Source organism: Hyperolius riggenbachi, chromosome 3 (genome assembly GCF_040937935.1).
Source record: "Hyperolius riggenbachi isolate aHypRig1 chromosome 3, aHypRig1.pri, whole genome shotgun sequence".
Classification (NCBI taxonomy): domain Eukaryota; kingdom Metazoa; phylum Chordata; class Amphibia; order Anura; family Hyperoliidae; genus Hyperolius; species Hyperolius riggenbachi.
This window is the reverse complement of record NC_090648.1, coordinates 333,528,873-333,555,219: the sequence shown is the minus strand read 5'-3', so window position 1 is coordinate 333,555,219 and position 26,347 is coordinate 333,528,873.

Sequence of the window (26,347 nt, the reverse complement as noted above, 5' to 3'; positions counted from 1 at the left end):
TGCGATCGGCAGTTTTGATAAACACAAGTTTATAAACGCCATTTGAGTGCCTCCTTCATTTCTGCTTGTATCCAGTTGAGGTGGAGTGGTGAACCACGGAGGGATTGTGCACCGGCGGACCAGGTGTCATATCTGGTGTTGAAGCCCAGCTCAGCAACCCCCCACTGTGCCTTATGACAGCCGATCGCCATAATTGGCTGGCTGTGGGGAGGGAGGGAAGAAACAGTGTTTTTCTATTAAAACACTAACAATAATATTTATTTAAAAAAAAATAAACATGGGGGGAGAGAGAGAGAGAGAGCTCTGTTGGTGGGGAGAAAAGGCGGGGGGGGGGGGGGGGGGGGGAGAGATCACTTGTGTGCTGTGTTGTGCGGCCCTGCAGCTTGGCCTTAAAGCAGCAGTGGCCTATTTTGCAAAAAATGGCCTGGCTTGTACTACCATTCTGTTATACTTCAGACTAGTTCCTTCAGACTAGTTCCAGAATGTTGATGATCACGGACCTCACACCCAGATTAGGGACTTGTGTTACCAATCTGTTATACTTCAGACTAGTTCCCGGGTGTTGATGATCACGGACCTCATACCCAGACTAGGGAATTGTATTATCATTCTGTTATACTTTAGACTAGTTCCAGGGTGTTGATGATCACAGAGCTCACACCAAGACTAGGCATAGTTTATTATCTGTTATGACCTTCTGCTTTCCTGACCACTCTTCTGATTACTGATTTGGAACTTCGCTATATCTGATATTCTGTTGCCAAACTCTACATGTCTTACTGAATCTGTCTCCTGTCTTTGTACTTATCTGTCCGTGTGTTGCCGACCTGGCTTGCCCGACCTCGAGAACTATCTCCCTACCTTAGAGATAGTTCACAGATCATTAGTGACACTCTCCTATTGGTGTCACTGACGCTCTGGTCCTTCCATCTCCTGGCCTGGCTCCTCCCTTCGGGAGATTCTCAGGTTACTGGAAGGCACTTGTTCTCTTTTGCAGTATAGCCTACTGCTCTGATACCTGTTCTCCAGGTATTGCTCTCAAAGTATTTACTGTTGCACCAAAACACTCATATTACTCAGGTGTCCAGAGGTTAGTAATATATCTGATTATCGGTGATACTGCAGATCATCAATAATCAGGTATATCTGTATTCTTGGTGATACTGCAGATCACCAATAATCAGACCCTCTCTGTGTTACACCGATCGTTACAGAAATTAACCTAAACTGCAAGAAGTAAGCGCTTCATGAAAAGTAATTAACCACTTGAGGACCTAGGGCTTTACCCCCTTTAAGGACCGGCCACTTTTTTTCCATTCAGACCACTGCAGCTTTCATGGTTTATTGCTCGCTCATACAACCTACCACCTAAATGAATTTTGGCTCCTTTTCTTGTCACTAATAAAGCTTTCTTTTGATGCTATTTGATTGCTGATGCGATTTTTACTTTTTATTATATTCATCAAAAAAGAAATGAATTTTGGCAAAAAAATGATTTTTTTAACTTTCTGTGCTGACATTTTTCAAATAAAGTAAAATTTCTGTATACATACAGCGCGAAAAATGTGGACAAACATGTTTTTGATAAAAAAAAACCCATTCAGCCTATATTTATTGGATTGGGTAAAAGTTATAGCGTTTACAAACTATGGTGCAAAAAGTGAATTTTCCCATTTTCCAGCATCTCTGCCTTTTCTGACCACCTGTCATGTTTCATGAGGGGCTAGAATTCCAGGATAGTATAAATACCCCCCAAATGACCCCATTTTGGAAAGAAGACATTCCAAAGTAGTTACTGAGAGGCATAGTGAGTTCATAGAAGATATTATTTTTTGTCACAAGTAAGCGGAAAATGACACTTTGTGACAAAAAAAAAAAAGTTTCCATTTCTTCTAACTTGCGACATAAAAAAATTAAACCTGCCACAGACTCACTATGCTCCTCTCTGAACACCTTGAAGTGTCTACTTTCCAAAATGGGGTCATTTTTGGGGTGTGTTTACTGTCCTGACATTTTGGGGGGTGCTAAATTGTAAGCACCCCTGTAAAGCCTAAAGGTGCTCATTGGACTTTGGGCCCCTTAGCGCAGTTAGGCTGCAAAAAAGTGCCACACATGTGGTATTGCCATACTCAGGAGAAGTAGTATAATGTGTTTTGGGGTGTATTTTTACACATACCCATGCTGGGTGGGAGAAATATCTCTGTAAATGACAATTGTTTGATTTTTTTTACACACAATTGTCCATTTACAGAGAGATCTTTCTCCCACCCAGCATGGGTATGTGTAAAAATACAGTACGGCGATACCACATGTGTGGCACTTTTTTGCACCCTAACTGCGCTAAGGGGCCCAAAGTCCAATGAGTACCTTTAGGATTTCACAGGTCATTTTGAGAAATTTCGTTTCAAGACTACTCCTCACGGTTTAGGGCCCCTAAAATGCCAGGACAGTATAGGAACCCCATAAATGACCCCATTTTAGAAGGAAGATACCCCAAGGTATTCCGTTAGGAATATGGTGAGTTCATAGAAGATTTTATTTTTTGTCACAAGTTAGCGGAAAATGACACTTTGTGAAAAAAAACAATAAAAATCAATTTCCGCTAACTTGTGACAAAAAATAAAATCTTCTATGAACTCACCGTACTACTAACAGAATACCTTGGGGTGTCTTCTTTCTAAAATGGAGTCATTTGTGGGGTTCCTATACTGTCCTGGCATTTTAGGGGCCCTAAACCGTGAGGAGTAGTCTTGAAACGAAATTTCTCAAAATGACCTGTGAAATCCTAAAGGTACTCATTGGACTTCGGGCCCCTTAGCGCAGTTAGGGTGCAAAAAAGTGCCACACATGTGGTATCGCCGTACTCGGGAGAAGTAGTATAATGTGTTTTGGGGTGTATTTTTACACATACCCATGCTGGGTGGGAGAAATAACTCTGTAAATGGACAATTGTGTGTAAAAAAAATCAAAAGATTGTCATTTACAGAGGTATTTCTCCCACCCAGCATGGGTATGTGTAAAAATACACCCCAAAACACATTATACTACTTCTCCCGAGTACGGCGATACCACATGTGTGGCACTTTTTTGCACCCTAACTGCGCTAAGGGGCCCAAAGTCCAATGAGTACCTTTAGGATTTCACAGGTCATTTTGTTTCAAGACTACTCCTCACGGTTTAGGGCCCCTAAAATGCCAGGGCAGTATAGGAACCCCACTAATGACCTCATTTTAGAAAGAAGACACCCCAAGGTATTCCGTTAGGAGTATGGTGAGTTCATAGAAGTTTTTATTTTTTTAGCGGAAATTGATTTTAATTGTTTTTTTCACAAAGTGTAACTTTTCGCTAACTTGTGACAAAAAATAAAATCTTCTATGAACTCACCATATATATCTCTGTAAATGACAATTGTTTGATTTTTTTTTAGACACAATTGTCCATTTACAGAGAGATTTCTCCCACCCAGCATGGGTATGTGTAAAAATACACCCCAAAACACATAATACTACTTCTCCTGAGTACGGCGGTACCACATGTGTGACACTTTTTTGCAGCCTAGGTGCGCTAAGGGGCCCAACGTCCTATTCACAGGTCATTTTGAGGCATTTGTTTTCTAGACTACTCCTCACGGTTTAGGGCCCCTAAAATGCCAGGGCAGTATAGGAACCCCACAAGTGACCCTATTTTAGAAAGAAGACACCCCAAGGTATTCTGTTAGGTGTATGGCGAGTTCATAGAAGATTTTATTTTTTGTCACAAGTTAGTGAAAAATGACACTTTGTGAAAAAAAAAACAATAAAAATCAATTTCCGCTAACTTTTGACAAAAAATAAAATCTATGAACTTGTCATACACCTAACAGAATACCTTGGGGTTTCTTTTTTCTAAAATGGGGTCACTTGTGGGGTTCCTATACCGCCCTGGCATTTTACGGGCCTAAAACCGTGAGTAGTCTGGAAACCAAATGTCTCAAAATGACTGTTCAGGGGTATAAGCATCTGCAAATTTTGATGACAGGTGGTCTATGAGGGGGCGAATTTTGTGTAACCAGTCATAAGCAGGGTGGCCTTTTAGATGACAGGTTGTATTGGGCCTGATCTGATGGATAGGAGTGCTAGGGGGGTGACAGGAGGTGATTGAGGGTGTCTCAGGGGGTGGTTAGAGGGGAAAATAGATGCAATCAATGCACTGGGGAGGTGATCGGAAGGGGGTCTGAGGTGGATATGAGGGTTTGGCCGAGTGATCAGGAGCCCACACGGGGCAAATTAGGGCCTGATCTGATGGGTAGGTGTGCTAGGGGGTGACAGGAGGTGATTGATGGGTGTCTCAAGATGTGATTAGAGGGGGGAATAGATGCAAGCAATGCACTGGCGAGGTGATCAGGGCTGGGGTCTGAGGGCGTTCTAAGGGTGTGGGCGGGTGATTGAGTGCCCTAGGGGCAGATAGGGGTCTAATCTGATAGGTAGCAGTGACAGGGGGTGATTGATGGGTAATTAGTGGGTGTTTAGGGTAGAGAACAGATGTAAACACTGCACTTGGGAGGTGATCGGACGTCGGATCTGCGGGCGATCTATTGGTGTGGGTGGGTGATCAGATTGCCCGCAAGGGGCAGGTTAGGGGCTGATTGATGGGTGGCAGTGACAGGGGGTGATTGATGGGTGATTGACAGGTGATTGACAGGTGATCAGTGGGTTATTACAGGGACGGACAGATGTAAATAATGCCCTGGCGAATTGATAAGGGGGGGTCTGAGGGCAATCTGAGTGTGTAGGCGGGTGATTGGGTGCCCGCAAGGGGAAGATTAGGGTCTGATCTGATGGGTAACAGTGACAGGTGGTGATAGGGGGTGATTGATGGGTAATTAGTGGGTGTTTAGAGGAGAGAATAGATGTAAACACTGCGCTTGGGTGGTGATCTGATGTCGGATCTGCGGGCGATCTATTGGTGTGGGTGGGTGATCAGATTGCCCGCTAGGGGCAGGTTAGGGGCTGATTGATGGGTGGCAGTGACAGGGGGTGATTGATGGGTGGCAGTGACAGGGGGTGATTGATGGGTGATTGATAGGTGATTGACAGGTAATCAGTGGGTTATTACAGGGAAGAAGAGATGTAAATATTGCACTGGCGAATTGATAAGGGGGGGTCTGAGGGCAATCTGAGCGTGTAGGCGGGTGATTGGGTGCCCGCAAGGGGAAGATTAGGGTCTGATCTGATGGGTAACAGTGACAGGTGGTGATAGGGGGTGATTGATGGGTAATTAGTGGGTGTTTAGAGGAGAGAATAGATGTAAACACTGCGCTTGGGTGGTGATCTGATGTCGGATCTGCGGGCGATCTATTAGTGTGGGTGGGTGATCAGATTGCCCGCAAGGGGCAGGTTAGGGGCTGATTGATGGGTGGCAGTGACAGGGGGTGATTGATGGGTGGCAGTGACAGGGGGTGATTGATGGGTGATTGACAGGTGATTGACAGGTGATCAGTGGGTTATTACAGGGAAGGACAGATGTAAATAATGCCCTGGCGAATTGATAAGGGGAGGGGGTCTGAGGGCAATCTGAGCGTGTAGGCGGGTGATTGGGTGCCCGCAAGGGGCAGATTAGGGTCTGATCTGATGGGTAACAGTGACAGGTGGTGATAGGGGGTGATTGATGGGTAATTGATGGGTAATTAGTGGGTGTTTAGAGGAGAGAATAGATGTAAACACTGCGCTTGGGTGGTGATCTGATGTCGGATCTGCGGGCGATCTATTGGTGTGGGTGGGTGATCAGATTGCCCGCAAGGGGCAGGTTAGGGGCTGATTGATGGGTGGCAGTGACAGGGGGTGATTGATGGGTGATTGATGGGTGATTGACAGGTGATTGACAGGTGATTGACAGGTGATCAGGGGGATAGATGCATACAGTACACAGGGGGAGGGGAGGTCTGGGGGGGGGGGGCTGGGGAGAATCTGGGGGTGGGGGGTGATCAGGAGGGGGCAGGGGGCAGGGGGGGGTAAAAAAAAATAGCATTGACAGATAGTGACAGGGAGTGATTGATGGGTGATAAGGGGGGTGATTGGGTGCAAACAGGGGTCTGGGGGGTGGGCAGGGGGGGTCCTGAGGGGTGCTGTGGGCAATCTGGGGCGGGGGGGGGGAATCAGTGTGCTTGGGTGCGACATAGGGTGGCTGCAGCCTGCCCTGGTGGTCCCTCGGACACTGGGACCACCAGGGCAGGAGGCAGCCTGCATAATACACTTTGTAAACATTACAAAGTGTATTATACACTTTGTATGCGGCGATCGCGGGGTTAACATCCCGCCGGCGCTTCCGTATGGCCGGCAGGATGTTGCGGCGGGTGAGCGGCGGCAGGCGCCAGCGGAGGATCGCGTCACGGATGACGCGATCGCTCCGCCCATGCCCTTACAAGGACCGCCGCCTCTGTGGGTGAGCCGGTCCTTGCAGGGCACACTTCCCGGCCGCCTCTGTGCGTTAGGCGGTCGGGAAGTGGTTAAAGTAATTAACTAATTAATTAGTGATTAATTAGTGCACATGACTTTACAGGGGTCAACTGTAGAACATAGAGAGTGTTTTTGAAATTGTAAAGTAAAAATTCAATTTTATTCAAAATAATTAAATGCTAAAATATAGTTCTCAACATTCATTTAGACAAAACACTGTGATGCAAACCTCATTAATTTTACATTTAAGTAATCCATATTCAGTATCATCAGCTAATGTTGGTCACCAATATGCACTATACAGTATTTACAGTGGTGTGAAAAACTATTTGCCCCCTTCCTGATTTCTTATTCTTTTGCATGTTTGTCACACTTAAATGTTTCTGCTCATCAAAAACCGTTAACTATTAGTCAAAGATAACATAATTGAACACAAAATGCAGTTTTAAATGATGGTTTTTATTATTTAGTGAGAAAAAAAAAACTCAAAACCTACATGGCCCTGTGTGAAAAACTAATAACTGGTTGGGCCACCCTTAGCAGCAATAACTGCAATCAAGCGTTTGCGATAACTTGCAACGAGTCTTTTACAGCGCTCTGGAGGAGTTTTGGCCCACTCATCTTTGCAGAATTGTTGTAATTCAGCTTTATTTGAGGGTTTTCTAGTATGAACCGCCTTTTTAAGGTCATGCCACAACATCTCAATAGGATTCAGGTCAGGACTTTGACTAGGCCACTCCAAAGTCTTCATTTTGTTTTTCTTCAGCCATTCAGAGGTGGATTTGCTGGTGTGTTTTGGGTCATTGTCCTGCTGCAGCACCCAAGATCGCTTCGGCTTGAGTTGACGAACAGATGGCCGGACATTCTCCTTCAGGATTTTTTGGTAGACAGTAGAATTCATGGTTCCATCTATCACAGCAAGCCTTCCAGGTCCTGAAGCAGCAAAGCAACCCCAGACCATCACACGACCACCACTATATTTTACTGTTGGTATGATGTTCTTTTGCTGAAATGCTGTGTTACTTCTACGCCAGATGTAGCGGGACACGCACCTTCCAAAAAGTTCAACTTTTGTCTCGTCGGTCCACAAGGTATTTTCCCAAAAGTCTTGGCAATCATTGAGATGTTTTTTAGCAAAATTGAGACAAGCCTTAATGTTCTTTTTGCTTAAAAGTGGTTTGCGCCTTGGATATCTGCCATGCAGCCCGTTTTTGCCCAGTCTCTTTCTTATGGTGGAGTCGTGAACACTGACCTTAATTGAGGCAAGTGAGGCCTGCAGTTCTTTAGATGTTGTCCTGGGGTCTTTTGTGGCCTCTCGGATGAGTTTCCTCTGCGCTCTTGGGGTAATTTTGGTCGGCCGGCCACTCCTGGGAAGGTTCATCAGTGTTCCATGTTTTTGCCATTCGTGGATAATGGCTCTCACTGTGGTTCGCTGGAGTCCCAAAGCTTTAGAAATGGCTTTATAACCTTTACCAGACTGCTAGATCTCAATTACTTTTGTTCTCATTTGTTCCTGAATTTCTTTGGATCTTGGCATGATGTCTAGCTTTTGAGGTGCTTTTGGTCTACTTCTCTGTGTCAGATAGCTCCTGTTTAAGTGATTTCTTGATTGAAACAGGTGTGGCAGTAATCAGGCCTGGGGTGACTACAGAAATTGAACTCAGGTGTGATAAACCACAGTTAAGTTATTTTTTAACAAGGGGGGGCAATCATTTTTTCACACAGGGCCATTTAGATTTGGAGTTTTTTTTTCTCACTAAATAATAAAAACCGTCATTTAAAACTGCATTTTGTGTTCAATTATGTTATCTTTGACTAATAGTTAACGGTTTTTGATGAGCAGAAACATTTAAGTGTGACAAACATGCAAAAGAATAAGAAATCAGGAAGGGGGCAAATAGTTTTTCACCCCACTGTATGTGCTGTATATTAGATTTCAACCCAGTTTGAGCAACTTGATCATATCTGCTTGGAATTTATTGACATGACATACCAGAGTTGAAGGATGGAACTTTAGTGGTGGGGGTTTACTGTTATGCCTAGGGAGGGCGAAGGCTAGTGTTAGTCAAAATTACCAATATTTGTACTATTAGCAATAATTTTGCTCTTACACCCGGCACAATAATTACCTGAGTGCCCTTTTGACATGTAGTGATAGAAAGGGGGTGTAACATGTTGATAAATCTTAAAATAATTAACATAACAATGGGAGTGAAAGTATTTTGTGGTGTTGTGAGGCTATTGTCCACTGAAACCAGATGATTAAATATTTTAGTGGAAAGAAGAATTTCCCCATGAAATGTATTTGCTAAAACCTGTTGTCTCTGACAATTACTTCACGTGGAGAAGAAAGGAGAATTGCAATAAATGAACAAGTGAGTTACCTCTCCACAAACATGCTAGGTTATCCGTGTGACATAAAACACACCACAATGCAAGGGGGAGGTCGTTGCTTATCGCTGCGTTGTTCCACAAAAACAAATCACAGTTACCTCCATCTGTAGTACTTTGTATTGTTATGGTTTTGTTGCATAGTTATATGGATTTAATATCCATTGGTGCCATTGTATTCACTTATATAGCTATACTAGACGCCTTGCAATTGTATTCACTTATATAGCTATACTAGACGCCTAGACTGTTCTTGAATTTTGCATGTTTTTGGTATTCATTTATTCATAATTAAGACTTGTTGCTATTTTTCTGAGGGTGGAAAACATACACCCAGTACCAGTAATAGTTCTTGGAACAGCACTTTAAAATTTTATTACTAATCTATATTACCAGCGATTGTGGAACAAGTGTTCCTTGATTTTAATTGTGCTTTGTTGGTTTTTTTTTTTCGTCAACTGTGAACAATTCCTCAATTACTATGAAGGGGCTACTTCTTAATTTCTGTGATACTGAATATGGATTACTTAAATGTATAATTAATGAGGTTTACCTCCCAGTGTTTTGTCTAAATGAATGTTGAGAACTATATTTTAGCATTTAATTTTTTTGAATAACTTTTACTTTTTAACAATTTAAAGAATATTCTTTGTGTTCTACAATTGACCCCTGTAAAGTCATGTGCACTAATTATTTTACATGATGTGCTTACTTCTTGCAGTTTAGGTTAATTTCATGATACTTGTTTGCCAGGCAGGTTGAAACCGCAATGCTCAGCCATAACCAGTCTGTCCTGGTAGGTTTTTTAGCTAGAAAAAAATCCTTCATTCTGAAAACAGATTTTTGTTCTTGTGCAGCAAATGGTCAGCTAGGACAGAGAGTATCATCCGTTCAGTTTTATGTCTGTGGCTACCGTATGAGTACAGAACATCCTCTCTGCCTGGCCTGCTCTGACATTGCTAAACAATACGTCCTATGTTTGTAATGGCACACTGCTTTGACAAGGGGAAAGCAGTCCATCCACGCTTATATCTCTTTTATAGCAAGCTGCGGTTCAGACAGTTGGTTACTTGCACACAAAAAAAAAAATGTTACAATAAATAAGTAATCATAAACAGCATACAACAAGCATTTTCCTTTTTAACAACAGAACAAAAATGTGCTGATATTTCCACTTCACTTAAAATACTGTGAATGGGAATAACATTAAATGTCTCCCGCTGAAACTGCTGACAACTCGTAGATAATATAGTAAATTTAGACCTGAGGAAAACAGAGTAGTTCTGATGCTTTACACAGGTATGGCTTTCTCATTAACAAAGCATTTTGCCTTAAGCTGTTATTCATCTTCTCCGCTTTTGGGCAAAACAAGACAGTTTACGCAAACAATTTCTATCTGAGAGATGTTAAATTGCCACTCTATGCTGATAATTGGAAAGTTCTTGGCATAAAAAGGCAGACTTCATAAAAATACAGAACAAAAGCATACAGAAATTCACATAAACACATTATTCAGTAAAAACAAACTTCAACAACAACAACAAAAAAAGGGGGGGAGGGGGTGTTAAAGCGGACCTGAACTCAGATATTCCTCTCTGCTCTAAAAGATACGCAACAGCATAATAACCTTTAAAGAAAAATATGTATTTGTCACAGCTGATGCAAATCTGCAGTGTGTTTACTTCCTGCTTTCATGCAAGCAGACATGTTGTTAACATCCTGTGTTTACAAATCAGCTGCTCTGCCGTGGCAGTGGAGTGATCAAATTACAACTTGTGATTAGTCACAGATGAGGCGGAATTAGACAGGATAAAACTCTCTAAATACATACAGGGTGCATTTCTCTATTTTTCCCTTCTGTCCTGTTCAAGAGTTCAGGTCCACTTTAATGGAAATAATGATGTGGATGTAATGGAATACTAGAATTCTCAGTTTGTGTAAAACCCATGCCCCAGTTGATTTTTTCTTAACTAGAAGGATGTTAAATGATTCATTGGTGTGTATCTTAAAGGGAACCTGAATCGAGTAAAATTATTTAAAATAAGCACATGCCGTAGCTTCAAATGAATATTACATACTTACCTCACCATCAGGTCCTCTCAGAAGCTCACCATTTTCTTCTTACAGGGATCCCTTCCAGTTCTGACAATATTTTGTCAGAACTGAAATATACCAGTTGCTGTCAGTTATAAATCAGCAGCTGTCAGTTACAACTGAATGTGCAAGGTAATGTCCATGTTTCCCTATGGCTCAAGTGGGTAATAATACAGTTTAACAGTGTGCTGACCAGGAAGCTGTTATGGGGTAATGGCCATTTTTAATATGGAAGATGGAGAACTGATCACAGTGGACACATGAGACGCAGGAGAGGAGAAAGAGATTGAGGAGAAGACTACACGGGAGGTAAGTATGACCTGTGTATGGTTATTTTGACTTTTTATTTTCAGTTCAGGTTCTCTTTAAAGTGTACCTGAATGCGGTTCCCCACTCAACTTCTATTCTTCCTCAGTAAAGGTGGACTAAGAGCTGCATCATTAGCTTGGTTGGGAACTGGGGATAGGAGGCAGAGAAGCAGGCCACAGGGGGTCCCAGAGCTGTAAGGGGGTCCCAACTATTGCTTCATTCCCTCTGATATAGAGGTCCATCCTTCAGGTCTGGTGTTTTTGGGGCTACAGTTGTTATGGGTGTAAAGATTACAATGTCCATACTTGTTTCATGACCCTTGTGAGATGGGCCTACAGGATTTGAGGGTCACAAGGGGTAGGCAAGGGAAGGGTGTAAACATTGAGGGGGCCCCTTCAAAGTTTTGCTGGGGTGCCCCATGATTTATAGTTATGAGGAGCATCATTGAGCTTCGAGGGCACAACCTCATTTCCAGATTTCTCAAAGGAAGGGATGCCACTGTTTTTGACTTCAGTACAGAAAATGGATAGCACTTCTTAAAATGTTTCTAAGGCCTTTTTGAAAGCTTCTTGCTGCCCTGTAAAGTTACATTGGGCACAACTATATGGGGAGCAGCTCAGAGCTGTGGAGGAACTCCTACTAAACTTCTATCGGTCTGATACAGGGGTCCATCCTCCAGATCATTAAACTTCTTATGCTGGCACAGCAGCACTTGTCCTCAGCAGCAGCAGAAGCAGCGTCCTAAGCGGGAGTGACGGTGAGAGGAGAACAGATAAAGGCAGAAGGTAACAGGATGCAAGACTAAAGTCATCCTTCTTGAGACGCAAATTGTATCTTTAGTAGCTTTTCCAGGGCGCCTATTGTCAGTCTAGTAATTATCAGCACCTCCATAGGGGGCAGGTTAAGAACTGTATTCTCATAATCACTTTAGACTTTTCCACTAACCTGCTTATTATGTTCTTTATAAAATATAAAATGCTACTTTTGAAAAATAATCAACTCTTGTTCCTAGTGCGATGCGGTATAACAGCAGATTTGTAACGCGGCTTGCCACGTGGCGATGCACCACCTATTGTAAGGTTCTCAGTGCACCAGGTGCATTGCTGTACAACAGGGAGTGGTATGGTAATGCCAAACATCCATGTTAACTGGCACAGTGAAGCATAATTTTAGTTGACTGTATGCTTCACTGCAAGTGACGTAACGCAGCCATAACATGGGGTACACTTTTTTCATTCCATTGCATTTCTGTTATGCAGGGAACACACTGTGAACGTGGCCTTTGAGAGAGCAACCAAACAAATACCACATTTAAGTAGGGGATGATACTGAAGAAAATAGCCCCAAAGTTATTTAAGTGGTGTGGTTGTCTATTGCACAACCACTTCTTACTCAGCTACAACACCAGGTCTGGCTCCCTGGACCTTTTTGTTTTGTACCATAAGCAGAAGTTCACATATGTGCGCTTAAACTTCCATGTTGCTGCTCACAAACATGTGCATTTGCACAACAAGTGGCAACAAATGGGATTCTAGGCAAACAGAGGAATGGGCGTATGCCCTGCGGCAGGATGATAAGTATGACACGCTCCCAGTAGCTGATCTTCATTACATTTTCGAGAATACCTCAAAAGTTAGAACACTGTAAGATCATTGTACAATAGGTGGAACATTATATACTGCATATCATGGGCAGCACGGTGGCAGAGTGGTTAGCGGCTTAGCGCTCTCGCCTTGCAGCGCTGGGTCCCTGGTTCGAATCCCAGCCAGGGCACTATCTGCAAAGAGTTTGTATGTTCTCTCCGTGTCTGTGTGGGTTCCTCCGGGCACTCCGGTTTCCTCCCACATTCCAAAAACATACGGATAAGTTAATTGGCTCCAGGCTCACTGCAGTCAGATGACATATTGGAGATCTAGTGGCCAGACCAGAAGCTGTCGTGGAGATGTGGGGACCGAGGTTGGAATGAGGAGAGGTAATTATGCATTAATTAGCATGCTCTTATGCACAAACTGCATGGGGTGTTACATTGGGGCATCAGCTAATTGGCTGGTTACATCTATTTACCAAATTTTTAGGCCAGACGTGGAGGGGGGGGGGGGGGGGGGTTATGCTTGGGATGGCTTAGTATATCATTCCAGCACAACCGCTGATATACCAGTTCATGGAAGTAATGTATATCACTGCAGATAATCCCTTCTGTGCATACGCCAATGCACACACACACACATACACACACATACACACATACACATTTACACTTTAGGCCAAAAGCTGTGACCCACCGATTGGCCAACCTTGTAGTTCTGGGCCCACTGCAGCCATTTCTGCTTGTGAGCTTAGGTTAGGGGTGGTTGAATATAAAGTTTATGCACTGAAATCCTCTGGAGAATCCTGCACTTGGATGTTCGTGGGACTCCAGAGGCACCAGCAGCTTCAAATATGTGTTTGCTGCTTTGTAATGGCATTTTTGCAGCTGTTCTCTTAATCTGATGTTTTTGTTTGGTAGAACCCTTCCATATTTTGCTTTTATCAGCACAAACCTGTGTGTGCTCTGAATCATCCACAAATCTATTAACAGTACGATGATCATGCTTAAGTTTTCATACCTTGTCCAATGCATTCAACTATTTTACACTTGTCGGCAGCAGAAAGATTATTTTTCTTTCTCATATTGCTTGAAAATGGTGGTCTACTTTTTTTTTATATAATTAGATTTTAGTAGACTAAAATATCAGTATAACACATAGTTAAATATAAGCAAATCGACGTAAATACATAATCAAAACAAAAACATACTGAACAACATAATTAAGAACTATCTGCATCAGAGAGGAATAATTCTTAATATTCATCTGTATTCATAAATTCAATCCATCCTGACTATTTTATACAATAGTTCTCCCACATATCTAACTGCAACTTAAAGTGGTCTAACACCCAGCATTTCAACTTTGCTTTAAAATATTGCTTACAGCTTATAAACTATTATGCCAGATTTTTTTTTTTAGCAGAAATTCACTGAATGGATTAAACATGACATTTTAGTGCTGCATTTAGCTAGAAATGCTCCTCGTGCTTGCTTGTTTAGTTACAAATGTATCTATCTACAATGTAACAAACAAACACTGCTCTGAGAGAACAAAGAGGGCTTCCCCTGCAGGCTTTTCAAAGGTCTATTTGTATTCCAAATAAAGATACATTTGTAACTACAGATAAGAACGAATGCGGATTCCTAGTTAAATCCAACACTAAAATGTCATGTTTAACCCATTCAGTGAATTTCTGCTTAAAAAAAAATCTGGCATAATAGTTTGTAAGCTGTAAGCAATCTTTTAAAGCAAAGTTGTAATGCTGGGTGTTAAACCGCTTTAATCTGCTCTTCTACATCCTTTAACAAATTAACCCTCCCTATCCACTCACCAACAGATGGAGAATCTGGACGCTTCCAAAATGCTGCAATAATACTTTTAGCAGCTATGAGCAAACTGACTTTTTGCACCTAGAAATGGGCATACTAGAACAATGCAACAACACCTCAAAAAGGATCACTCTTAATTTGATATAAATTTATTTTTATTAATATACAATACAACAATATTCTCCCAAAATAATCTCAGTCAGGGACAACTCCAAAATATATGTAAAAAAGTACCTTTCTCCCCACACCCCCTCCAACACTTATCATCAGTCCTAGGATACATTAAAGCAAACTTAAAGAGGAACTCCAGTGAAAATAATGTAATAAAAAAGTGCTTCATTTTTACAATAATTATGTATAAATGATTTAGTCAGTGTTTACCCATTGTAAAATCTTTTAAATCCCTGATTTACATTCTGACATTTATTACATGGTGACATTTTTACTGTTGGCAGGTGATGTAGCTGCTGCATGCTTTGTTGGCAGTTGGAAACAGCTGTAAACAGCTATTTTTCACAATGCAGCAAGGTTCACAGACAGGAAACTGTCAAGAGTACGTACTTTTCTTGTTTCTTGTGGGAGGGGTTACACCACAATATCAGTCATACAGCGCCCCCTGATGGTCTGTTTGTGAAAAGGAATAGATTTTTCATGTAAAAGGGGGTATTAACTACTGATTGGGATAAAGTTCAATTCTTGGTTGGAGTTTCTTTTTAAGGTGCCCATACACTAGAATGAATATGGACAGATTCGACCAAGAGACACATTTATCTCTAATCGAATCTGATTAGAGATAAATATGTCTCTAATCGAATCTGCCCTTGCACTACAGGCCGATACCTGTCCGATTTCAGCATGAAATCATCCGGGAATTAGCAGAGCTGCCGCTGCCCGCCCCGCTGCTGCCCGCCCCGCCGCTGCCCCCAAAATGTATTAATGTATAAAATTATGTAGTGCATTTATACATTACCTGTCCGGAAGCAACTCGCCGGGTCCATCCGTCCATCTCGCCGGGTAAGCCACCTACACGCTAGCTGCGCATAGCGTCTGACGTCAGCCGCTATGCACTTTCGTGACGTCAGAGCGCCGCCGGGGTGTATGCGGAACCCGGCGAGATGGACGGAAACCGCGTGGAGGCTGACACAGAACAGGTAATGTATAAATGTACTACACACTGCATACATTTATACATTGCGGCGGCAGCGGCGGGGGTTTCGTCGTCTCATCGCTCGTTCGCAATTCGTCTGCCGTACCGCTGCACACCCGACCAAGCAACCTCTGCCCGAAATTTTCCAGCATGCACTATCGACCATGTGGCCAATTTCTGTCCCGAAATTGGTCGCTTTGTCGGTCGGGCATGCACTTGGCAGCACCATTTTCATCTGATTCGATTAAAATAATCAAATTGGATGGTCGGTTGGTTAGTTGGTCGCGTAGTGTATGGTCCCCTTTAGCAGGAGTCCTGTACCATCGAGATAATATCTTAAAATTATTCTCCTTAGCCCTAGAGCAAACAGAAGTTGCATGAGATAACACACAGATCTTTGCTCTCTGCTGCTCATCAATAGAAATGCCCAGATCCTCCTCTCATTTTCAAAAATACTCAGGAAAGTCACCGCTCACATCTTCAATCAATCGTTTGTACAACAAAGAGATCCTATGACTAGGAATCTCCTCCCCCACAAACAATTTCTCAAAGCTTGAAAGATCCCCATTATTCCTAATTTTACTCCTATTTAAAGGGGCACTACAGCGAAAAACTGTAAAATGTAAAATTCGTGCAAACATATACAAATAAGAAGTACATTTTTTTTGCAGAGTAAAATGAGCCATAAATTACTTTTCTCCTATGTTGCTGTCACTTACAGTAGGTAGTAGAAATCTGACAGAAGTGACAACTAACAACAACTAACCTGCATCTACATACTGGAAGTTGCAAAAAAGAAATTTAAAAACACAAACACTGGTGCACATTACAGAAGGGGGCCCCGGGCACCGCCACTGCCCAGGACCCCCAAACCTGCATGCAACACTTACAGGGGGAGCACAGGTGAACCATGGTACACCCACCACCAGGGGATTCCCCCACACTGCCTCTATCTTAAGCCTCATCCACACGGTACACTTTTCCATCAGATCGACTGGTGATCTGATAAGAAATTGCATTGTGTGTAGATGTCCAAATTGTTTCTGATCAATTTTGTGATAGATTTTGTATGAAGTACCCCAAATCTATTGAAAAATCTATTGCAATCCGATTGGACCGGTTGGAAATTATCTAATAGATCCATTACTCTGATGGAAAATTGTACTGTGTAGATGAGGCTTAAATGCTGAATGCAAAACACAAGAGAAGCAAATGCTCACTCCCAGACAGCAAAGCTGCCATTATATATGGTCCACAGACAGCCTGTCAGCCAATCAGGTGTAATGGTATCCAACCGTGTCGGTAGTACCAAATCTAGCAGGAGTTGCACAGGTTTAGCAAAGAAAAGATATGTTATAAGATTACTGTAGCACTTATATCAAATGATTTCAATTAACTAAAATTCTGTAAAAGAAAAAAATAATCATTACTTTAGTCTTAAGCATCTCCTTAATGCACATTAGTTACTTGCAGTAACCTTGGCAACACTGTATCTGAGCTACTTCCAATTTGCATGGATGACAAGTAATCTCTATCCATAAAACCAGCTTCAAAGTTTTAAGTATTCTCTACACAAATAATATTCCTTTTCTCTTTCATCTCCCTAATAGTCTATGGCACCCCAATGTACCCCGAAAATTAGGAAATTTATCAACAGTTCTTCACTTTAGCCTTTTTATGTATCCTGTTTTTTATGTGCTTTGTAAAATATATAATACCGCTTTTTGATTTGGCAGTTTCTTTCTGTATTTTTGAATTTGCACGGAAGTATGAAGTGGGAGCATTAGACCTTTGAAGTCAGAAAAATACAACAAAAGCCCTGAGAAGGGTTGGGTTCACAAACAATTCATTTAGGTGACAACAGTATGTCAATAAAATACTTTAGTGTCACCAGTTTCTGGCCACTGATGTGTTACAGCAATAAGCAGGGAATATTACAATGTTACAAGAAGAAGCAGAAACTGGTGATGCGTGACAAAAAATACAGATGTCCCTTTCAAAGAACAGAAAAATGCAGTGACAATTTACATGTCATAGAAGGTACAGTGATTCTATAATTTTCTAGAGGCAAACTGAGGATGTACCCACCCTGATTTAGAGTGATCGTACAGCACCCACATTTTTTCATCCCACAGTATAAGTAGGTAGGTAGCGAGGTATAGGTGCCCCCTGTCTAGGGTATCCAGGTATATTTTACCCAGTATAGGTAGCTAGTATAGTTGCCCCAGTGTAGTTAGCTAGTATAGTTGCCCCAGTGTAGTTAGCTAGTATAGTTGCCCCAGTACAGATAGTATAGTTGCCGCCTTATAGGTAGTATAGTTGCACCAGTATAGCTAGTATAGTTGCCCCAGTATAGGTAGGTAGCTATTATAGTTGCCCCAGTATAGATAGTATAGTTGCCGCAGTATAGGTAGTACAGTTGCCCCACAGTATAGGTAGTTGTTACATAGTTACATTGTAACGATACGTGTCAGCAAATAACAGATGTCAGATTATTAGGTGATCTGCAGTATCCAATAATCTAGACACTATTCCTGATTATGTGATGATCTGCAGAATCACCAATAATGCAAGTATAGCAAGCAACTGATGTGATAGCTAAATACAAAGATAGGTGCTTGGTGCAACAGTATGTACTGATAGGTTTAGAGATACCTCACCAGAGGAGCTGGTGGGCACTAACAGTACAGTGGCTCCTCACCAGTGACAAGGGCTCACTGGTGAGAGTAGAGTGGTCAGACTAATCGGGTTGGCAACAGACAGGCAGATAAAGTACAAAATCAGAAGGCAGAGGCGAGAAGGTAAACAAGCAGAGTCGGCAACCGGACCAGATGGGCTGAAGTACAGAAGCGTAGAGAGAAAGAGTAGTCAGAACGAGCCAGAGTCATACACAGATAATAATACAGTCTTCAATGATTTATAATTATAGCTATCAAAGGTCTGAGCGCTAACACGAAGTATTCGCAACAGCAGACAAGTTGCGAGTGACTCTGTCGTGCTTAAGAAGCAGAGGAGACCCTGAGGCATGCCCCCGCAAGTCAGCCAATAGAAAGCAGCGAGCATGTCCTCTGACGTCAGCCGACCTGCCGGTCAGCTGACGCGCCTCCTCCCCGCATAAAGGTCCTGCCTGTGAGCGCACGCACGCGCTAATGCAACCCTATGTGCGGCAGAGAGACCCGTCCTCGGCGTGCTAGGCGCCCGAGGTGCGGGGACATTGCTAGGCAAGGAGGCAGAGGCAGCTGCGGTGGTAGCGCTGTTTACCTCAGCTGCCTCATTATTGTTTATTACAGTACCCCACCCCCCTTGAGGCTTGGACGCCGGACACGTCCTGCACGGCTTCTCAGGATGCAAATCATGAAATTTCAGTCTCAACTCCTCAGCATGCATGCGATGACCCGGCACCCAAGATCTCTCCTCAGGCCCATACCCCTTCCAATGAACAAGGTACTGTACAGAGCTGCGCACCCACCGAGAATCGAATATCTGCTCAATCTCATACTCAGGTTCTCCATCAATCACCACAGGGGGGGGGGGGGGGGAGAGGAATACACATGCACAGCCGGCTTCAACAAAGACACATGGAAAGACTTCACACCTCTCATACTAAATGGCAGCGCGATCACATAAGTCACATCATTAATCTTTTTGGATACAGGGTATGGGCCTATAAATCCGGGGCCTAACTTCGCTGAGGGTTGTTTCAGTTCCAGATGCCGGGTTGAAACCCATACCATATCCCCTGGCACAAATTCCCATTCTACGGAACGCTTCCTATCCGCCTGCTTCTTCTGGGTCAGGAAAGCCTTCTCTAGATTACTTTTGACTGTAGTCCAAATCTCCTTCAAAGATCCCTGCCAATCTTCCAGAGCAGGGAACGAAGAAGACACCACTGGCAAAGGGGAAAATTTGGGAGATCTCCCCGAGACCACCTGGAAGGGAGAAAAACCCGATGAGGTGCTTTTCAAATTGTTGTGCGCAAATTCTGCAAAAGTCAGAAATTTTGCCCAATTCAATTGAGCATCAGCCACATAGCACCTAAGGAACTGTTCCAATGACTGATTAACCCTTTCTGTTTGACCATTGGTTTGTGGGTGGTAGCCAGATGAAAATGACAGATCCATTCCTAAGTGATGACAGAAGGCTCGCCAGAACTTAGACATGAACTGGACTCCCCTATCTGATACCACATTCTCCGGTATACTATGTAAATGGAAAATGTGCTGAATGAAGAGATCTGCCAGTTCTTGAGCAGAGGGTAATCCGTCTAGAGGAATAAAATGAGCCATTTTGCTGAACCTGTCGTCTACCACCCAAATGACAGTTTTCCCTCGGACCTGGGGAGTTCGCCCACAAAGTCCATGGATAAGTGGGTCCACGGTTCCTTAGGCACTGGCAATGACTGGAGTGTACCTGCAGGGGCCTGTCTAGAAGGCTTGTTTCTGGCACAGACTGAGCAATCTCTCACAAATTCCCTACAGTGTAGAGCCAGAGATGGCCACCACACACACCTAGAGAGCAAATCCTGTGTCCTCGCAACCCCGGGATGCCCTGCATTTTTATGTGCATGAAATAACTGTAAAATCTGCAGGCGGAAGTGCAACGGTACAAATAAAACCCCATCAGGTTTCCCCTCGGGGACATCTTGTTGATAGGGTCTCAATGAGAGTGACCAATCTTCCCATGTTTCGGTGGCTGCTAAAACAACCTTCTCGGGCAGGATGTTCTCGGGGGTTGGAGGCTGTACTGTCTCAGGCTCAAAACATCTAGACAGGGCATCTGCCTTGACGTTTTTGCTTCCTGGCTTGTATGTAATTATAAATCTGTATCTTGAAAAGAATAAAGACCAGCGAGCCTGCCGGGGACTGAGCCTCTTGGCCCCCTCAATGTATTCCAAATTCTTATGGTCTGTATAGACAGTAATCACATGCTCTGCTCCTTCGAGCCAATAACGCCATTCCTCGAAAGCGAGTTTGATGGCCAGTAATTATCTGTTTCCAATATCGTAATTTCTCTCGGCAGGAGAGATTTTACGCGAAAAAAAGGCACAGGGATGTAATCTGCCTTTGAAACCAGAGTGCTGAGACAGTACGGCCCCAACCCCTATTTCAGATGCATCCACTTCCACTATAAAAGGGCAAGTGACATCCACATGCCGCAAAATAGGGGCGGAGCAAAATAAACTCTTTAATAATGAGAATGAAAAATGTGCTTCTTCTGACCAGTTGTAAGTATCCACCCCTTTTTTGGTGAGATCAGTGAGGGGTGACACCACAGAAGAGAATCCTTTAATAAATTTTCTATAATAGTTAGCAAAGCCCAGAAATCTCTGAAGTGCCTTCAGCCCTGTGGGCTGTGGCCACTCCAGAACGGCAGACACCTTTTTGGGGTCCATGGAGAGACCGGAAGTATAGATAATATACCCTAAAAAGGGAACCTCAGACACCTCAAAAAGACATTTCTTGAGTTTCGCATACAAACAGTTCTGCCTGAGTTTCTCCAGGACAAACTTCACATGCTTTCTGTGTTCTGACAAATTCTGTGAGTAAATCAATATGTCATCTAGATAAACTAGAACAAACCATCCCAGGACCTCTCTGAAAACCTCATTGACAAGTTCCTGGAAGACGGCAGGGGCATTACACAGCCCGAAAGGCATGAAAAGGTACTCGTAGTGCCCATCGGGTGTGTTAAACGCCGTCTTCCATTCATCACCCTCTCTGATGCGTACCAGGTGGTATGCCCCTCTCCAATCCAGTTTAGAGAAGATACATGCATCAGTAATTTGGGAGAACAAATTGTCACTTAAAGGGAGTGGGTAGCGATTTTTTATGGTAATTTTATTCAATTCCCTGTAATCGATACACGGGCGAAGCCCACCATCCTTTTTCTGTACAAAAAAGAATCCTGCTCCAGCCGGAGACTTAGAAGGACGGATAAAACCCTTGGCTAAATTTTCTTTAATGTAATCCTGCATGGCGAGTTTTTCAGGACCAGAAAGATTATACAAATGACCTCTAGGGGGCATACAACCTGGTCTTAGTTCAATGGGGCAGTCAAAACTCCTGTGAGGAGAAAGTTTGTCAGCTGACTTGGGACAAAACACATCAGTGTATTCAGCATACTGTGGTGGTAAACCCTCAATCTTAACCTTGGTGGCACATACAGCAACTCTCTCCATACAATGATGATGGCAGAAGGGAGACCAGCTTAACAACTGGCCGGAGCTCCAGTCTATCTGAGGGGAGTGTTTTTGTAACCATGGCATACCAAGGATCACAGTGGAAGTGGCCATTTTAAGTACAAAAAACTGTAACTTTTCCCTGTGTAACACCCCCCATGACACAAGAGAACTGGAGTCTGCGAAAGAGCCTGCCTGCCCTGTAATGGGGAGTCATCGACTGCCGTGACAAAAATTTGCCTGTCTAGAGGGACAAGTAGTATCCCCCATTTCTTAACGAAATCAAAATCAGTAAAATTGGGTGCAGAACCCGAGTCTATAAATGCCTGTGTAAACAAAACTTGGTCTTCCCAGGTAATAGAACAAGGGAGTAGTAAAGGTTTATCAGGTAGAGGTAAAACTGGCTCGCCTAGGGTAGTACCTCTAGCTACACCTAGGCAGCAGAGTTTTCCAACTTCTTAGGGCAGTTTTGTACCAAATGACCTTTTTCGGCACAGTACAAACAAAGCCTCTCCGTCCGTCTCCGTTTCTTCTCTACCTCTGGCAACTTTGAATGTCAGATCTGCATCGGCTCATCCTGAGGAGGAGAAAGAGAGGGAGAGATGATGGGAACAGACCTCACTGAGTATCTACCACGAGTTTGCTTTTGATAACGGTTGCGGCGATCAATTTTCACTGCTAATGAGATTGCCTCGTCAACTGTCTTAGGTTCGGGATGACTAACCATCACGTCAGACACTGGGTTCGGATAGACCGGTTAAAAAGCAATCCAGTGAAGCAACCTGTCCCCATCTAGCTGACACAGCCCACCTTCTGAATTCTGTGGCATAGGTCTCCACAGTGTTATGTCCCTGCCAGAGGATCTTAAGTTTCCTCTCAGCAGTAACTGCGATATCAGGATCGTCATATATGATTACCATGGTTTTAAAAAATTCCTGCACAGAAGACACAGCATGATGACCACTAGGAAGACTGTAGGCCCATGTCTGTGAATCCCCTGATAATAAAGTTTTTATAAAGGTTACCCTTTGGCTCTCAGAACCTGACGAAATAGGTCTTATCTCAAAATAAGAAAGGCAACAGTTCCTGAAATTCTGGAAATCAGACTTATGCCCTGAAAACTTTTCAGGGAGGAGCATTCTAGGCTCCATAACTACAGGGGATGGCACTGATGCAGCCGGAGCCTGGAGGGTCCATACAACCCCAGACAACTGGTTAATCTGTGTCTGTTGTGCATTGACCGTTTTGGTTAACTCATTAACGGCCGTGGTCAAGACTTCGACCTGGCTGCACAGTGCATCCATGGTCTGCTGTTTTGTAATGATAGGTGTCAGCAAATAACAGATAATAATACAGTCTTCAATGATTTATAATTATAGCTATCAAAGGTCTGAGCGCTAACACGAAGTATTCGCAACAGTAGACAAGTTGCGAGTGACTCTGCCATGCTTAAGAAGCAGAGGAGACCCTGAGGCATTCCCCCGCAAGTCAGCCAATAGAAAGCGGCGAGCGTGTCCTCTGACGTCAGCCGACCTGCCGGTCAGATGACGTGCATCCTCCCCGCATAAAGGTCCTGCCTGTGAGCGCGCGCACGCGCTAATGCAACCCTATGTGCGGCAGAGAGACCCGTCCTCGGCGTGCTAGATGCCCGAGGTGCGGGGACATTGCTAGGCAAGGAGGCAGAGGCAGCTGCAGTGGTAGCGCTGTTTACCGCAGCTGCCTCATTATTGTTTATTACATACATAAAGGTAGTTATTTGGGTTGAAAAAAGACATATGTCTTGTCGACCGAGTTTAACTAAAAAACAAGTACAACACCAACCTGCTCCTTCACATATCCCTGAGGAAGGTGAAAAACCCTTACATGGTCCAATTAGCCCCAAAAGGGAAAAAATTCCTTCCCGACTCCAGATAGTAATCCGATAAAATCCCTGGATCAACACCACTTGGCATTACCTAGTAATTATAGCCATGGATGTCTTTCAATGCAAGGAAAGCATCTAATCCTCCTTTAAATGCAGATATAGAATTTGCCATGATTCTGCCCTTGTTGCCCCTGTATAGTTAATTAGTACAGTTGTCCCAGTATACCTAGTATAGTTGCCCCAGTATTGGCAGTATTTGTTGCCCCAGTATAGATAGTATAGTTTTCACATTAAAGGTAGTATAGTTGTCCTTATTATAGGTAGTATAGTTGCCCCTGTATAGTTAGCTAGTACAGTTGCCCCAGTATAGCTATTATAGTTGCCCCAATATAGGCAGTACTTGCTGCCCCCAGTATAGATAGTTGCCGCAGTATAAGTAGTATAGTTGCCCCCAGTGCCTGCTGCCCCTACCTCCGCGGCTGCCGCTCGTGTTACCTTAAGAGCTGGCAGCTACTTCCTCCATAAGAGTCCCTGCCAGCCCCCTCTCCTCTGTGCGAGATCTGTCCATCGCCGCTACAGGGAGCCACTGTCCTGCTTCCTTCCGCTTCACAGCAGCCACAGGATGCACTGCTGTGAATGAAGGCAAATCTCACATTGAGGAGAGGGAGCCAGCGGGGACTTTAATGGAGGAAGCAGCCGCCAGCTCATAAGGCAACACGAGTGGCGTCTGTGGGGAGTGAGCCGTGGTCATAGGGGGAGGGGCGGGTGGAATGCAGTGCCAGGGCCCATGCCGCCTGATGCAAATGCGTCACTTGGCGTTGTGGGCCAACAACCCCTGACAGTGATCAATCATTACCATGCTTTAGGAAGATACTGTGACTGTTATGTATTGCAGTAAGATGTAATGAGAACTTATCTCATGCGGAAAACAGTTGATTAACCACTTGCCGACCGCCCACAGCCCATGGGCGGCGGCAAAGTGGACGCCTAAAGGACCGCAATACGCCTTCAGGCGGCGCGTCCTTTAGGCATGCCGGGGGATCGATCGCGTCATTGATGACGCGCGCTTCCCCCGGCAACTGGCTCCGCCCACCCGCCGTAACATCCTGCCGGCCATACGGAAGCGCCGGCGGGATGTTAACCCCGCGATCGCCGCTACAAAGTGTATAATACACTTTGTAATGTATACAAAGTGTATTATACAGGCTGCCTCCTGCCCTGGTGGTCCCAGTGTCCGAGGGACCACCAGGGCAGGCTGCAGCCACCCTAGTCTGCACCCAAACACACTGATCTGCCCCCCCCCCCGCCCACTGATCGCCCACAGCACCCCTCAGACCCCCCCCTGCCCACCCCCCAGACCCCTGTTTGCACCCAATCACCCCCCTAATAACCCATCAATTACTCCCTGTCACAATCTGTCAACGCTATTTTTTTTTTATCCCCCCCCCCCCCTGCCCCCTGCCCCCTCCTGATCACCCCCCCACCCCTCAGATTCTCCCCAGACACCCCCCCCCAGACCCCCCCCCCCGTGTACTGTATGCATCTATCTTCCCTGATAACCTGTCAATCACCCGTCAATCACCCATCAATCACCCATCAATCACCCATCAATCACCCCCTGTCACTGCCACCCAACAATCAGCCCCTAACCTGCCCCTTGCGGGCAATCTGATCACCCACCCACACCAATAGATCGCCCGCAGATCCGACATCAGATCACCTCCCAAATCCATTGTTTACATCTATTCTCTCCTCTAAACACCCACTAATTACCCATCAATCACCCATCAATCACCCCCTATCACCACCTGTCACTTTTACCTATCAGATCAGACCCTAATCTGCCCCTTGCGGGCACCCAATCACCCGCCAACACGCTCAGATTGCCCTCTGACCCCCCCTTATCAATTCGCCAGTGCATTAATTACATCTGTTCTTCCCTGTAATAACCCACTGATCACCTGTCAATCACCTGCCAATCACCTATCACCCATCAATCACCCCCTGTCACTGCCACCCATCAATCAGCCCCTAACCTGCCCCTTGCGGGCAATCTGATCACCCACCCACACCATTAGATCGCCCGCAAACCCGCCGTCAGATTACCTCCCAAATGTATTGTTTACATCTGTTATCTTCTCTAAACACCCACTAATTACCCATCAATCACCCATCAATCACCCCCTATCACCACCTGTCACTGTTACCTATCAGATCAGACCCTAAGCTGCCCCTTGCGGGCACCCAATCACCCGCCAACACGCTCAGATTGCCCTCTGACCCCCCCTTATCAATTCGCCAGTGCATTAATTACATCTGTTCTTCCCTGTAATAACCCACTGATCACCTGTCAATCACCTGCCAATCACCTATCACCCATCAATCACCCCCTGTCACTGCCACCCATCAATCAGCCCCTAACCTGCCCCTTGCGGGCAATCTGATCACCCACCCACACCATTAGATCGCCCGCAGATCCGACATCAGATCACCACCCAAGCGCAGTGTTTCC